Here is a 15585-nt window from a genome sequence, read left to right as displayed (position 1 = left end):
TCCATGATTTGTCTTTGAGGCATCCCTTGTACTATGTGTTCTCTTTTGGAAGATTGTTCACTTTTTCTGAATTTTAGAAGTCGTTGGGTAGCTTGACATGATGCCAGCAGCTCAGCTACATATGTTTAGACCTCGCTACAGACAGCATTAGCTTCAGTTTTACCCTGCGCTACCTATATTTTTTCAAATATATCTATATATATATATATATAAAACCATAGGTTTCACACATGTTATAGTTAGCTGGACATTTCACATTTCAAATTCCCCGTTATAGTTAGTTCAGCTAACTATAACTTGCGCGCCCGGAATGCACTGCTGATGACGTCAAATATTACATCACTCATGACATGGTCAGTGACATCACTCATGACATCACTGATGACATCTCAAATGACATCTCAAATGACATCACTGATTACATCATTGATGACATCATCCTTGTGGAAGAGTGGCAGACCTCCTCTCAGCGTAATATAACCCTTGATACACACATTGAAAAATAGAAACTAAAATTTTCCAAAAAATGGTGATACCAATACCACTTACAACAACCTATACAGTAATTCCACCATCTACATACACATCCACTCATTCACCAACAGTACTATATAGTCACTCATACATGTACTCACTCATCATATGTACTCATACACCTATACATCCTGTTACACACCAACACTCTTCCATAGAGTTACTCACACACGTAATCATACATGCAAATAAACTATCAAACATCTATTTATTTGCATATTCAGCTATACACACAACACTACACTTACTTTTATAGAAACGTACACATACTTACTCTCTTAAACAATCACTTATAGGCACACATACTTATTTATACAGGAACTCTTCCAATCTCTCACTCTCACATATATTCACTTATATACATCAATACTCACATATACTAGATTAAAACATATGTAGTTACTCATAAAGATACTATTGAGACAGTCATTCACTCACTAACACACCCATACACACACTCATCCACCCATACAGTCCTGCACACATGCTGTCTTCAAAACACATACAAACAGTGAGTCACCCATTCATGCATCTACGCGCTAAGTAATACCCCCATCGAACCATACAGACACTCATACTGATACTCAAAAAACCAACTAATAACCCATATAGACACTCATGTAGCTACTCACCAACCCATGCAGCCACATATAGACAAAGTGAGACACTGATACAGATATTTACATATTTAATTATTACTCGCTAATACATGTATTCCCTAAGATACACTTAATAAGTCAGTTATGCAATCATTTTTACAAAAAAATAATCCATTTAGAAACCTATTTACCCATTTATTCTTCCATCAACCTTTAGATATACATATATAAAAAGTATTTATTTTTCAGAAAGACACACATTCACTTGATGATGCCATCAGTGATGTCATCAGTGATGTCATTTGATATGTCATCAGTGATGTCATGAGTGATGTCATAAACCATGTCATGAGTGATGTAATATGTGACGTCATCAGCAGTGCATTGCGGGCGCGCGAGTTATAGTTAGCTGAACTAACTATAACGGGGGAATTTCAATGATTTTGTATGAGTGAAATGTCCAGCTAACTATAACGTGTGAAACCTGTGGTTTTTTCAGTGAATATATATATTTATATATTCACTGAAAAAACCATAGGTTTCACACCAGTTATAGTTAGCTGAACATTTTACTCATACAAAACCATTGGAATTCCCATGTTATAGTTAGTTGGACTCACTATAACTCGCGCGCCCGCAATCCACTGCTGATGATGTCACATATTACATCATTCATGACATGGTCAGTGAAATCACTGATGACATCACTGATGACATCTCAAATGACATCACTGATGACATCTCAAATGACATCACTGATGACATCACTGAGGACATCATCAAGTGAATGTGTGTTTCTGAAAAGTTAAAATATGTTTTATATATTGAAGAATGAGTGTATGTATGAGTGTCTGGATGAAGGATTTAGTAGGTGCGTGACTGACTGTATGAGTGAGTGATTAAATGTGTCTTACTGAATGCATTGGTTAGTAACTAAACTGTCTGAATGTGTGCATCAGTATGTCTGTTGTTGTGTAAGCTGCTGCATGTGTTGATCAGTAGCTATATGAGTGGTTATATGGGTTATTGATTGGTTGCCCAAATATTTGTATGTGAGGGTGAGTGTGTGTGTGGGTGGCTGGGAGGTGTGTGACTCTGTGCATATATGTGTGAGCAGTTGATTCACTTGGTATATGGGTTCAAGAGTGCATGTGGAAAGAGCTGTATGGGTGGTTGACTGTGTGCATGGGTGTGTTGGTGAGTGAATGGCTATCTCAGTGCTCCATGTCTAAGTAAGTACATATGTAAAACACAGTGCATGTGAGAGTTGGCATATATAAATGACTATACATGAGAGCCTGTGATGGCATAAGTGACTGTATGGATCAATGTGTACTTGTATCAGTGATTGTAAAAGAGAGTAAGTATGTGTTAGTATATGTAAGGTTTAGTGAGTAAAACTGTGTAGTTGAGGAAATGGGAGTGTGATTGATTCTTTGCATAACTGACTAGGTGTGTGAGTAACTCTGTAGATGAGTGTCAGCGTGTGAGTGTCTGTATAAGTGTATGAGTGGATATGATAGTGTTCTATTGATGAGTGACTGTATGTATGAGTGATTGTATGGGTGAATGAGTGGATGTGTGTGTAGACCTAGAAATCAGTGAGTGCTTATATAGTTACGGGTATTGGTGTGTCAATAATTTCAGGAATGGTAGTTTGTATTTAACACTGGGTGTATCAAAGGTTAGATTAGAGTGTGAGGAGGTGTATCGTATTATCACATGGATGATGTCATCAGTGATGTCATTTGAGATGTCATCAGTGATGTCATTTGAGATGTCATCAGTGATGTCATCAGTGATGTCACTGACCATGTCATGAATGATGTAATATGTGACATCATCAGCAATGGATTGCGGGCGCGCGAGTAATAGTGAGTCCAACTAACCGTAACGTGGGAATTTCAATGGTTTTGTATGAGTAAAATGTTCAGCTAACTATAACTGGTGTGAAACCTATGGTTTTTTCAGTGAATTTCAAAGGTTTTTTAAATGCTAATTCCTAACTATAACAAGTGTTAAACCTATGGTTCTTTCAGTGAAATTCAAAGGTTTTTTAAATGCTAATTCCTAACTATAACGTTTGTGAAACCTATGGTTTTTTCAGTGAATTTCATAGTTTTTTTAAAAGCTAATTCCTTTGTATATCGACTTTGTAACCTACATTTCTTTTTTTTTTATTAGCTGTTTTTTACAAATAATAATTACATATATATATATTTTTAATTATTTGTTCAATGTATATAAATTCTTTTTAATAATTTTTTCCTTGTGCGCTCAGGGTGCGCGCACCGGTAAGCTTACCCGTATCAGCGCCCCGAGTGCGCAGCGAGAGCGCTATTTCTGTGTCCGTTAAAAAAAAATATGTATGAAAACTAAATAATATTGCAAGACATTCTGTACCATACTTATAAAGCAGTATTTTTGATTTTCCGAATGAAAATGATTTTGCATTTCCGTAAAGCTACCAAAACGTCACTCAGGCGCGCCGCGTAAGCGCCCCCGGAAGCGCCTACGTTCGGACCGCGTAAGCGCCTACGTTTGCGCCGCGTGAGCGCCCCCGGAAGCGCTCCGGTGCATGTAGCGTAAGCGCGTCAAGTCATGTGACCTTAAAATAACAATTTTTATTGGTTGCTAACAGATTGTTTTTCCAAAGAATGAAAACCCCACCCTTTTCCTTCACTTCTTCTTTCACTTTGGCGAGAGCAAGACCTCTTTTTTTCTCTGCTTATAATCTGTGGATAAAATGGCTGCCAGAGCATCCAGCAGCAGTGAGGAGTCAGATGGATTCATAGATGAAGAGCCTCCTCAGCCGAAGGTGAAAGAACATTCCATATGGAATTTTTTTGATATTCCTGAGGGACATAAAAAAGTAAATGCTCCAAAGGTGGAGTGTAAGATCTGCCATACTGTACTTTCTCGAGGAGACCCCAGAAGGAAGTACAGTTTTGGTAATTCTACCATGATTCGCCACGTCCAGAGAAGGCATCCCCAGAACTATGCCCGGGAGAGTGTCAGGGCTCTGGCACGAGAGGCTCCAAGAGATGGTGCCTCTACTTCAACTGGAGGAGCAACTGCATCGGCGAGGGGGCGACCAGAGCAGCTGATCCCAAACATTCAGCCTATTTTTAATGAGGCTTCCATCAAATGCAAACATTGTGATGCCCTACTTTGTTACGGGGAGCAAAGTATTTTGATCATTGCTCGAGCATTAGAGAACCACCGCTGCCATCCCCAGCCCTAATTTTGTTGGTTTTTTTGCTCCTGTTGAGCAGTTTGCCATTCCCTGTTTTTGTTTTTGTTGAAAAAAAAGAAAAAAGAAGGAAAAAAAAGTTCTTTTTAGAACTACCTCCAATTCTCAAAATAGAGCTGTATTCTTAAAAAAAATGAAAAAGAGTAACTGAAGTGGAGTGCAGTGAGAGAGGAGAGGAAAGTGAGTGAGAAAGCAAAGAAAGGGACGAGAGGGGAAGGGAAGTGAAGTAGGGGGACTGAAAGAAGGTGAGTGTGGGAGGTGAGTGAGGAGGAGGAGAGTGAACATGGGGAATGAGGATAAGTGAAGAAAATGTAGTAAAGGAACGGGGGTGTGGAAGGGTAAGAAAAGAGCAGTGATGTTTAGGAAAGAGTGGAGATACAGACTGGATAAAGGCAAGTGAGTGTGAGACAAGGTGAGTAAGGGAGTAAAGAGACAGAGAAAGTGAAAGAAAAAGTGAGAGTAGAAGACTGAGGGCCTCATTTATGAGGCCATGCATCACATTTACACCGCCGGTGCGTCACTTTTTGGGACGCATCAGTGGTGTAAAAAAAGGGCCTTGTTGAGTCATATTTACAAAGTGAGGCATCTAGGTAGATGTGTCACTTTGTAAACCCCTGCGCCACATTATACCTGCGCCAGGTATAATGTATGCAAAGGGGGCATATTGATGCAAGGAAGGGTCGTAGAAGTGATGCAGTGAAATCTATGAGATTTCACTGCGTCACTTTTAGGATGCCGTTGCGTCAAAATCTTGCGCAGGCCCTTTCACATGGGGCTTGCCCCATGTGAAAGGATGCATTGCTGGGAATTATTTTTTTACTATAATTTTTTACACTCTTTTGCCCTGTGGTGCGCTCAGGGTGCGCATACTGGAGAGCGCACCTGGGAGCGCACCCAGCGCTTACCCCGCGAAAATTAAAAAAAAAAAAAGTTTTTTTGCCCTTAAGAATCCTTCTAGGCCCCCCTCAGAAAACCTAGGGGGTCAGAGGGTGTCTACTCTGCCCCCTTTTAATTATTTCCCCCTTTCTTTTTCACCTCTTGTGTCTCGATTCTACCGAGACACAAGATGGCGGACTCTCCGGACAGTTTAGAATGTTGACAGACACCCGACAGCCAATCAGCTTTCCGCTCGCGAACTCCCGTAGCGCGCCGGGTGCGCTCCCCGGTACGCGTACCGGAGAGCGCTCGGAGCGCGCCTATAGATATATATGTGTTTTTGAAGTTAATTTTAAAAAAAGCCACTGGAGCAATTTTCAGCAAATATAGCAAATATAGCAAAGGCACATCTGCGTACCAGTCCCTACAATTTTGCCAAGTTTGGCGTAATTCCGTTCAGCGGGTCGGGCTGTAGACTTGTCAGACCGTCCTATGGAAAGTAACATGGGGAAAACACGTTTTCGGACCCCCCTTTTTTCTCAGCCCTCACTTCACGAATCCCCCCGAAACTTTCAGGGAAGGAGCGCAGCGGAGCTGGCAAATTTTGGAAAATTACACAAAAATTCCTCAAGTGGCGCCAGAGTTATTCCCAATAGAATGTTGCGGATTTCCTATGGTAGCCAATCCTAACTATAACTACCTACTGGCGACCGCCAGTAGGTAATATATATATATATATATATATTCACTGAAAAAAACATAGGTTATAGACCATATATAGTTAGGAATTAGCATTTACAAAACCTTATTTTACTCACACAAAACCATTGAAATTCCATATATAGTTAGTTGCACTAACTATATATCGCGCACCCGCAATCCACTGCTGATGATGTCACATATTACATCATTCATGACATGGTCAGTGACATCACTGATGACATCACTGATGACATATCAAATGACATCACTGATGACATCACTGATGACAACATCCAGTGACTGTATGTTTCTGTAAAGTTAAAATATGTCTTACATATTGAAGAATGAGTGGATGTATAAGTGTCTGGATGAAGGATTTAGTAGGTGCATGACTGACTGTATAAGTGAGTGATTAAATGTGTCTCACTGAGTGCATGGGTTAGTGACTAAACTGTTTTAAATTGTGCATCATTGTGTCTGTTGTTCTGTAATCTGATGCATGTGTTGATCATTAGCTATATGACTAACTATATGGGTTATTGATTGGTTGCCCAAGTATTTGTATGGGAGACTGAGTGTGTGTGTGGGTGTCTGGGAGGTGTATGACTCTGTGCATAGATGTGTGAGCAGTTGATTCACTAGATGTATGGGTTCAAAAGTGCATGTGGAAACAGCTGTATGGGCGGTTGACTGTGTGCTTGAGTGTATTGGTGAGTGAATGGATATCTCAGTGCTACATGTCAAAGTAAGTACATATGTAAAACACAGTACATGTGAGAGTTGACATATATAAATAACTGTGCATAAGAGCCAGTGAATGTGTGAGTGGCTGTATGGATCATTGTGAACTTGTATCAGGGATTGTATAACAGAGTAAATATGTGTTATTATATGTTTCAATAAGTAAGGTGTGTATAACTATATAGTTGATGAAATGGAGGTGTGATTGATTCTTTGCATGACTGACTAGGTGTGTGAGTAACTCCATGGATGAGTGACAGTCTGTGAGTGTCTGTTTACACTGAGTGTATCTAAGGTTATATTAGAGTCTGAAGAGGTTCATCGTATCATCACATGAATGATGTTATCAGTGATGTGATCAGTAATGTCAAATGAGATGTCATCAGTGATGTCATCAGTGATGTCATTTGAGATGTCATCAGTGATGTCATCAGTGATGTCACTGACCATGTCATGAATGATGTAATATGTGACATCATCAGCAGTGGATTGCGGGTGCGCGATATATAGTTAGTGCAACTAACTATATATGGAATTTCAATGGTTTTGTGTGAGTAAAATAAGGTTTTGTAAATGCTAATTCCTAACTATATATGGTCTATAACCTATGGTTTTTTCAGTGAATTTTCAAGGTTTTGTAAATGCTAATTCCTAACTATATATGGTCTATAACCTATGGTTTTTTCAGTGAATTTCATAGGTTTTTTAATAGCAAATTTTTATAGTTTTTAAAAATAATAAATTTTAAATCGAATTTTATATTGCATAATTATGTCATTTTTTTTTAATTCTTTTTGGTGCGCCCCCGGGGCGCGGACCAGTGAACGCACGGGTAAGCGCAATCTTGCGGCGAGCCCCGGGGCGCGTACTGATGAGCGTCCCGATAGCGCTATTGCCGCGAACGAAAACAACATCGTGACGTATTGCGTAGCCGCCACGCCTTGCGTCATAAGCGCGTATCGCGTAGCCGCGAGATGCATCTTATGACGCACCGCGTAAGCGCACCCGGAAGCGCATACGATCGTGCAACGTAAACGCCCTGATGCGCTTACGAAACACGCCCCGGGACGCGCCCCGGGGCGCGTAGCGTAAGCGCGTCAAACCATGTGACTTTAAAATAACACTTTTCATTGGTTCATAACTTTTTTTTTTCCAAATTGTGTGAAACCCACCCATTTCTCTCACTATTGCTTTGTACTTGGAGAGAGCAAGAGCTGTTCTGTGTACTGTGTTCATCTCCTACTTTTCTGATCTACAGCAATGGCTGCAAGAGAGTCATCCAGCAGTGATTCCGACGGATTTTTAGATGAGGACCCTCCTCAGCAGAAGAAAAAAAAACATTTCATCTGGAAATTCTATGACATCCCTGAAGGACAAAAAAAAGTCAACGCTCCAAAAGTAACCTGCAAAATATGTGGTAGTACTTTATCCAGAGGCAATCCTCTGAAAAAATATAGTTTTGGAAATGCTAATTTAATCAGGCATGTGAAAAGAAGACACCCTAACAACTTTGCCAGGGAGAGTGTCAGAGAGCTGGCACGGAATTTACCCACAGATGGCGGCAGCACCTCCACTGGTGGAGCAACACCTTCGGGACCACCCCGTGGAAGAATGGTCCCTAACATTCAGCCGGTGTTTGCAGGCATCAAATTTCTGTGCACGGAGTGTGACGAACTGCTCTGCTATGGGGAGCAGAGTGTTGAACTCATTGCCATAAAGAAACAGCAACACCGCTGCCCTGCCAGTCCCTAAATTTTCACATTTTTTTGCTCCTGTTGAGCAGTTTTGGAATCCCTGTTTTTGTTTTTCCCCTGACAAAAATCCAAAAAAAATATATAATCGTTTTAAAAAGTCTAATAAAATATAAAACAACAAAAACAAAAAAAAGTTCTTTTCAGAACTACCTCCAATTTATAAAAAAATGCTATTTTTTTTTTTTTAAAAGTGTCATTTTTTATCTCCATGGTACGCTCCCCCGTACGCTCCCCGGTGCGCGTACCTGGCGCTCCCCCCGCGAAAATCGATTTTTTTTTTTTACCCGCGGGACCCTTTTATGGCCCCCACATCAAAACTAGGGGGTCAGGGGGGTGTACCCTGCCCCCTTTTGCTCATTTCCCCCTTTGATTTTTGCCACCTCTTGTGTCTCAATCCTACCGCGACACAAGATGGCGGCCGCAGCGGACTGTTTCGAATGTTTACAGACACCCGAGAACCAATCAGCTTGCCGTGCGCAAGTCGCGTGGCGCGCCCAGAGCGCTCCCAGGTACGCGCACCGGGGCGCGGCTCTAGATATATATCTTTTTTTAAACCTAATTTACTCAAAATTCACAGGAGCACATATCTTGAGACCTAGCAAAGGCACATCGGGCAAACAATATCTACAATTTTGCCAAGTTTCGTGGAAATCCATTCAGCCGTTCGGGCTAAAAGTGAGGCCAACCGCCCTATGGAAATTAACATGGGAAAAACACGTTTTGGGACCCCCCTTTTTTCTCAGCCCCCCCTTGACAAACCCCCCCCAAATTTTCAGTTGCTGCTCAGAAACAAAATGTTCCATTTTCCTGAAAATTTCAGCCAATTCCGTCCACAAACGCCAAAGTTATTAGACATAGAATTTTCTAAAATCCCATATAGAAAAAATCCTAACTATATATACCTACTGGCGACTGCCAGTAGGTAATATATATATATATATATATTAACCACAAAATGCCCAAAGCATCTGGGGGCGCACACACGGCAAGCAACAGACATCATGCTTCACCTTGAAAAGTTACACCATCCGCCGTTTATTATTAGGAAGGAACACGCAATGCTGCTCTGCAGTTGATTCAATGAAGACCTGACGCGTTTCGAAGTTCATACTTCTTTATCAAAGGTCGTGGCTGATCTGGCAGTTTCAGGAAGCTCTGTTGGTCGTCAGTTTCGACCATGCCGACTCCGCCTTTAATTGCCTGCGCTGCGTCTGCGCTTTGCATTCTGGAGCCTTGAGTTCGTGGCAGAGCAAAGTTTAAAACCTTAAGTAGGTCCTGTCACTGGCATGTAATCCATCATGTTTTAATCTCTAAGTGAGTCCCAAAGCAGCTTTCGTGTTCGTGGTTAGTCCAACTCGCTGTGCCGAAATCGGGCAGATTCTGTTCCACCCTCGGCTTCCTTTCTTAACTGGACGTTGCTGCCCCCCACGGCAGGGCTGCCGTGCAAGTCTATTAACCACAAAATGCCCAAAGCATCTGGGGGCGCACACACGGCAAGCAACAGACATCAGGCTTCACCTTGAAAAGTTACACCATCCGCCGTTTATTATTAGGAAGGAACACGCAATGCTGCTCTGCAGTTGATTCAATGAAGACCTGACGCGTTTCGAAGTTCATACTTCTTTATCAAAGGTCGTGGCTGATCTGGCAGTTTCAGGAAGCTCTGTTGGTCGTCAGTTTCGACCATGCCGACTCCGCCTTTAATTGCCTGCGCTGCGTCTGCGCTTTGCATTCTGGAGCCTTGAGTTTGTGGCAGAGCAAAGGTCTATATACATGTACATATATATATGTACATAAGAAGTAGTGCTGACACAGTGGGCTTTGGGTCTACCCGCTTCTGCCTTTCGATTTCATGGGCTCTTCAGGGTTTGTTATTGCTTAGATTGGGTGTCCATCATGACCACGGCCTTTCAAAGATTGATGATCTTGCTCAAGTGGTTCTTTATTTCAACTACAAAAGCAACAGGACTTGTAGCTTGCAATTCAATCGGTGTGTGTATTTTTCAATATATTTACTATACTAACGTGATGAGATTTCAAATGCCTGTTTATGGCTTTTCATGTTTAGGGAGTGTGCCCTGTGGGCCTTTATTGCAGGGTAAGGCTAATAACTAATCACCCTTACAGACTTGTTTATTTATTTTTTGCTGTCCTAATAACATTTTGTTGCATTTACAGCTTTTCTGTTCACGAAAACTGCCCCTCATATGCCACAGTTTTGCTTGTAAAAGCCAAACTTATTGGAATTCAGTGGCTCCCCACGTCACTGGTCCAGCCCCACTGCATTTGCTGCACTAATGGTAGCTGAGCCCCAGATGTTTCATTCAGGTGTATGCTTTGGCTCAAAGCCCTGTCTACAAATGCTAACAAAGAGGGCTTTAAATTGCACATACCACCCATGGGACGCCACTGTGACACAAAATAGCACACAGTAGTGCAAAGTACTACATTGCATTACTTTTGGGCACATTTCCAGTGCAAATAACGTTTTGCTCTGGAAAGTAAATAACAAATAAACAGTGTGCACCATTTTGCACCACTTTTCATGACTTTGTACCGGCACAAGTGTTGTTTAATGTGCCCTATCATGTTCGGTGTTAAATGTTGTTCTCAGGGCAATATTTAGGTTACTGCTTCACTGATAAAAGTCAGCTTATATTTGCTTTAGTTCCGGAGGTGTGATACAGTGTATTGGGTCAAGATCTGTAGGCTACCTCCAGAATATTGTTTGTAGGTTTGTTTTCGTAGGAGAATTTTGCCCACTTCAAATAAACACCTGTGACATAATTAAAATGTGCAATGGTCACAGAGTCTCGAAATCGGCCAAGCTCCTTTCCCAATAAACATGACTGTAGGGAACTAGAATTTTAGTACGTGGTATAGACCAGATTGATAGATAGTCAGACTCTTGAGGCGGAAGCCGGGAGTCAGGGAGGAATTTCGTTTTTACTTGTTTTAAATACTGAATATTGAATATTGAATCTGTGTTACTTGTGTGACTTTTAAAAAATTACTCACAGAACGGTACGATCTCTGTGCACTTTTTTAAAATCCCCTCACTTTCCCCTACCTTTTCACTCACCCCTCCCGAGGGTCCACACGTCCTCAGGTGGCCGATTTGAGGTCACTAGGGACACGGGATCAGGATCTCGAGCGCTCCGATACAGGCGCCATCTTGAGGGTAATCACGGTCGGCGGACTAGTGGTGAGGGCGATTTGGCCCACCCACTACATATAGGACCGACCTGAACAAGCACTCATTGATAGATAGTCAGACTCTTGAGGCGGAAGCCGGGAGTCAGAGAGGAATTTTGTTTTTACTTGTTTGAAATACTGAATATTGAATATTGAATCTGTGTTACTTGTGTGACTTTTAAAAAATTACTCACAGAACGGTACGATCTCTGTGCACTTTTTTAAAATCCCCTCACTTTCCCCTACCTTTACACTCGCCCTTCCCGAGGGTCCACACATCCTCAGGTGGCCGATTTGGGGTCACTAGGGACGCGGGATCAGGATCTCGAGCGATCCGATACAGGCGCCATCTTGAGGGTAATCACGGTCGGTGGACTAGTGGTGAGGGCGATTTGGCCCACCCACTACATATAGGACCGACCTGAACAAGCACTCATTGATAGATAGTCAGACTCTTGAGGCGGAAGCCGGGAGTCATGGAGGAATTCAGTTTTTACTTGTTTGAAATACTGAATATTGAATATTGAATCTGTGTTACTTGTGTGACTTTTAAAAAATTACTCACAGAACGGTACGATCTCTGTGCACTTTTTTAAAATCCCCTCACTTTCCCCTACCTTTTCACTCGCCATTCCCGTGGGTCCACACGTCCTCAGGTGGCCGATTTGGGGTCACTAGGGACGCGGGATCAGGATCTCGAGCGCTCCGATACAGGCGCCATCTTGAGGGTAATCACGGTCGGCGGACTAGTGGTGAGGGCGATTTGGCCCACCCACTAAAAAATGCCCTCCCTAAATCGTACGCGCAGCGGACGCGTCGATGGCGCGCCGGAGGTGCGCCAGAGGTAAGCCCATCTGCGCCCATCCACGCCAGACCGACCCTAGGGCCTAGCACTATGACTCCCACACCTCCTACCCTACGAAAGTAATCCAGGGACTCCCTGCTCCTATTGAGACAGCCCATTTCGCCCCTATGCACACATTCAATCATACTCGGTGACCCTTGTAATTACTGCCTCCGTTGTCCATATGTGTTACCCATCCATGAGTCATGCCGCCCACATCACACCTTTTTCAACATGGCCCTGATAAACTGCAGATTCCTGCCGAAACACGCATTGGAAATAATATACTTCTTGAAGAATATCAACTGGAGATACTGTTCCTAACAGAGACATGGCTATCTCCTGATTCTGACCCGGACATTGTCCAGGCCCTGCCTTCAGGTTTCCTTATCCAACATCTTGATCAGAGGCAGGGAAAAGGGGGTGGGATAGCGATAATATACAAGGAGCATCTCTCCTGCCGGGTTCACGGCAGTCCTATACAAGACTGCGAAAACGTATATTTCACCATTCAAGTCTCCCCATGTAAATCGCTCTCTGGACTCCTAATTTACCGCCCCCCAGGTGCGGTTGGACAGTTTTGCAGCTCACTTATGGAAACATCACTGACCTTGGCCAGTACACTCCCTAATTTTATGATCCATGGGGATTTAAATATCCACTTTGATAATAGGGAAGATAGTCGAGCCACTGAACTGTCACAGGACTTAGCAACATCACAGCTTTACCTGGGAAGCCATCAACCCACGCACAGCTTGGGGCACCTTTTGGACCCCATCTTTTCCAATATCACTGATTTCAAAGTGCACGCACCAATTCCAGTACCATGGTCAGACCACACTCTTATCCTGTTCAATTGGCGGATCACGACCACCTATCATCATAGATTAGTTCCCTGCAGGCCCGCACGCCCATGGTCAAAACTGGATACAGATAATTGGAAGCACACCCTGGAACTTTCTCCTACTATTTTTGAAGTGGATCCCATATTAGTGGACACCATGTTCACTACATGGATCAAAAACTCCTTGGACGCAGTCCTCCCAAAAAAATGTACCCTTAATTCTAGGGAAAAAGCCACCTCGCCTTGGTTCACCAAGGAGGTTCGTCTCCTAAAAAAACTTTGGAAGAGGGCCGAAAGGGCATGGAGGAAGGTTTATGACCCCGGTAGGAAACGGGACTATAAACTTACGATACTAAACTATAAAAAGGCACTGAAACAGGCGCAAGCTGCTTTTTTTGCAGAAAAAATTAGATCCTCCACGAATTCATCAGGAGAAACCTTTCAAATAGTGAAAAAACTCCTAAAAGCTCCGGACCCCCCCCTGCCCGATAGCCCCCTCGGACAACCGTTGCAATGAGCTAGCCGAGTTCTTCAACCAGAAGATCCCCAAAATTCTGAAGCATCTCCCCTTTGATAGCCCGGCTGATCCACTGGAATCTCCCTCATTAGCCATACAGCAAGCCGAGCATAGATTACATATGTTTGTCCCCATCACAATGAAACCCTTTCCCCCATTTTTCAGTCAATCAAAAGCGGTTCCCCGCTTGACCCAGCCCCATTACATATTCTAAAATCAGCTGCACCCAATATTCTGGCCCCTATGGCAAACTTAATCAACATCTCTCTGCCACAGGGGGTTGTACCCCCGAGTTGGAAGATGGCAGTAGTCAAAGCCCTACTAAAAAAAACAATCTTGACCCCATGGAGCTGAACAACTTTCGGCCTATCTCTCTACTGCCAGGTATTAGCCAGATGGCAGAAAAATTCATCAACCGTCAGCTATCTGACTACCTGGAAGCAAGCAACTTACTTAAACCCTCACAGACGGGTTTCCGACCTGGCCAGGGTACGGAGACCGCGATGATGGCGGTGGTTGAAGAGGCGAGGAAGATCATTGACTCGGGGGGTTCAGTGGCAGGGATCCTCCTGGACCTGAGTGCAGCCTTCTACACCGTCAATCATCTAATGCTGCTTCAGCGGCTGAGGGACCTGGGCATTCAGGACTTGCTTTATCTTGGCTGAAATCTTTTCTGCACAATCGGTCATTTCAGGTGGCTGAGGGCAACTTTATTTCCAACACAACCCCACTTCACTGTGGCGTTCCCCAGGGCTCATCCCTGAGCCCTACGCTTTTTAATGTATATATGTCCCATCTTGAAGAAATTGTCACCCCCCTATGGTATCAAGCTCCTGACCTATGCCGATGACACCCAGCTTGTGGTATCATTAAGCCAACAGGACCATCCTTCCATCGATCTGTACTCCTGTCTGGGGGATATAGCCAGTTGGATGGATAGGTCCCATCTTAAGCTTAACAGCAATAAGACGGATATCCTGGTTATGGGCAATCAGTCACATTTCCGTCCTGTGGCCTCCATGCAAGGGCTCGCCCTCAATCCCAAAGTCTGGCATCAAAAGCCTTGGGATCTGGCTGGATCAAGGCCTGGCACTCAACACTCAAGCTAGTAAAACAGCCGGGGGCCTGCTTCGGCCTCCTCCGTACCGCGCGAAAAATTCTCCCACTGATGCCTACACAGTCTAGGAAGCTCTTGATTCAGGGCCTTATATCGTACAGACTGGACAACGGAAATGCGCTTTATCTTGGCGCTCCAAAGAAAGTGACAGCCAAATTGCAGGTTGTACAAAATACAGCTGCTCGGATTCTCACGGGCACCAACAATCGTTGCTCAGCGAAGCCGACCCTCAGGTCACTGCACTGGTTGCCAATACTCGAAAGGGTACACTTCAAGGCCCTCTGTATCACCCATAAAATCTTGCATGGCAAAGCCCCTCCTATTCTAAAAGATCTTATTACTCCACACAAAACCAGCAGAACCCTTTAATCCACGCATCTCCATCTGACTACAATACCCAGGATCAAGAGGGCCCGGTCAGGAGGACGCCTTTTTTCGTATAATGCCTCCAGACTCTGGAACGCACTTCCAATGGACATTCGGTCCCAGCAAAATCTTCTTTCCTTTCGCAGGCTTCTGAAGACCTGGCTGTTCCCTAAATTCCCCTCACCTGTTCTCACCTATTCTATCACTAGCGCTGGGATGCTCACGGGCAGCCATGCGCTCTAG

The sequence above is a fragment of the Lissotriton helveticus genome, chromosome 11 (assembly GCF_964261635.1).
Source record: "Lissotriton helveticus chromosome 11, aLisHel1.1, whole genome shotgun sequence".
Taxonomy (NCBI): Eukaryota; Metazoa; Chordata; class Amphibia; order Caudata; family Salamandridae; genus Lissotriton; species Lissotriton helveticus.
This window is presented reverse-complemented; position numbering follows the sequence as displayed.